Source organism: Opisthorchis viverrini (assembly GCF_000715545.1).
Source record: "Opisthorchis viverrini unplaced genomic scaffold opera_v5_30, whole genome shotgun sequence".
In the NCBI taxonomy this organism is placed as follows: Eukaryota; Metazoa; Platyhelminthes; class Trematoda; order Opisthorchiida; family Opisthorchiidae; genus Opisthorchis; species Opisthorchis viverrini.
In genome coordinates this window covers 2524378-2526444 of record NW_008751686.1, presented here as the reverse complement: position 1 = coordinate 2526444, position 2067 = coordinate 2524378, and positions in this window count along the sequence as shown.

The window sequence follows — 2067 nt, the reverse complement described above, 5'->3', positions numbered from 1 at the left end:
ACTGAATTTGCTGCACACAGGTCGCCTCATGATACATTGGGCACGATATTCGAGAAACCGCAGTATATTTTCATTAAAAAAATACTCACAAGTTTGCTGAAAACTCTCCGACAACCCACGACCGGTTTCGCCCTTCTTGGAGCTCATTAGGCAGGCGCAGTCCCCGAGTTTCCTTATGTTCTTATGTTCTACTTGAACACATACGCACACTATTAGGCTACTCACCACTGGGTCTAAAAATGTCTGTTACACATTGCCGCTTTACTGGAACAGGTACACCTGGCAAAACTTGGGGGCACATGTCCCCTAGTCCAGGTGATCAGCAGGTTCTGACCGCCTTTCCGGCAGTGACCTCATTCAGCTAAGAGATGTTCCACTTTTCATGACTATGATAAATTGAGAATACTCGAAAGGTTCCTTCAGTTTTTGTTTTGGACCATATCGTCTTCTAAGGACGCTTCATCTTTAGACTGATAAATATTTGTCATTGCTTCTCGAACAGCTTCGCGAACATAGGAAGAAGGAGCTAACGGAGTTAATTGAAGTTGAGGTTGACCGCCCAAACAAACTATGCATGCAAACCGTGCCTGACAGTAAGCTGTGGAGCGTCTTGAAGCATAAATATGTTCATCACATGGATTAAGTCAATGGATCTACGCTTTCAAGTGAACGAGTACTCATGGTAACTGACCGGGAAACATAAAAACTTGGAAAGACAACTTTCGTGATGATGCGTACTTGGTGTGGACCCACAGGTCACTCACTTCTGTTAAGTTATGTTGTTCTCCGCGATAACCGAACTCAGCTTATACGGCTCCCCCTACAGTAAATGAAAACGGTTTTTACCCTGGCAAAAACGGATACTTCGCGAATAAATTTTGCGACGAAATATCCTCAAGTGGAAAAGACCAAGTGGACTGCACAGTGCAAAGCCCCAGGGCTAATGAGCGCTTTCCAGTCATGCATTTTTACTGTGCCTTTCAGTTAACTCAACTTACCGTACTGAAAGGAGGTGATGCAAAGTCATCAGATCTTTGTTACTAAATGCCATGCATAGGTCACCAAATTGCTGGAGAACTGGGTCGAAAGGGTTTGAGCGCACCAGGTTCACATTGTTGAACAAATGTTTACCAAATACATTGGCCCCGGGCAAAGACAAGGCTCAGGAGGCTAAGTTTTCCTTCAAAACACCTGAGCTTTGTAAAATCAAGGGGGAGCTAGTCGACCACAGTTCATTTGCTGCTCGGGAGATCAGAGAATATTTTTAATGGAGATGAATACCTCAAATATGGGGGCTAGGGTCTGTTTACGATGTATTTCACATTGACCTACGTACCTTCTTCTCTGGACACTTGTTCATCGAGGTTAACTGGAAAATAAGGAGGTATTAAATGCGATAGATTGAAGCCACAATCAATTGTTCGGCCGTCAACGAGCACCAGCAGAAAGTAAGTTAATAACTAAATGGTATATTATGCAAACAGGTTGACTTACAGGTACGGTTAGAGAATCAATACATGTTGCCTCAGAACCTCTGCAAAAATTCTCGGACCACTTTGAGTAAGTGTCTGGAGATTATCCCAAAAGATTTTTCACCGTACCTGTTCTAATACGGTCGGCGTCCCGACTTTAGTTTCATTGGCTTTGGAAGCTAGTGGGCTCCATAGGTCATGAATATGGCCTATATCAAGGCTGTATCAAGGCTGTGCCAAGAAAAAGGTAGCAGGTCTGAACTTGATGAGATCTGTTTGAATAGTAGTTCGATTCGCTTACACCTGGCAGTTAGTAGTAACTTGAATAAGCCATATTCCTGAATTCAGAAAGGGCCAGTTCGTATTTCTTCCATTTATTCGTCAAACGAACAAGATGCAGCGTACCAGCAGTGAGCATCGGTTGCCATCTTTTCATTCTGAAGCTAAACTGGTGTGCATGGTCAGAAATTTGATGCGAATGGATTCTGTGTTTACTGTGTGACCGTTGAAATTATCACAAAGACCTTGCGATCAAACCTGTCGGGGCTTATGGACAGCACTCCAGTCAAACACTCTTTCTGGGCTTTAATCACAT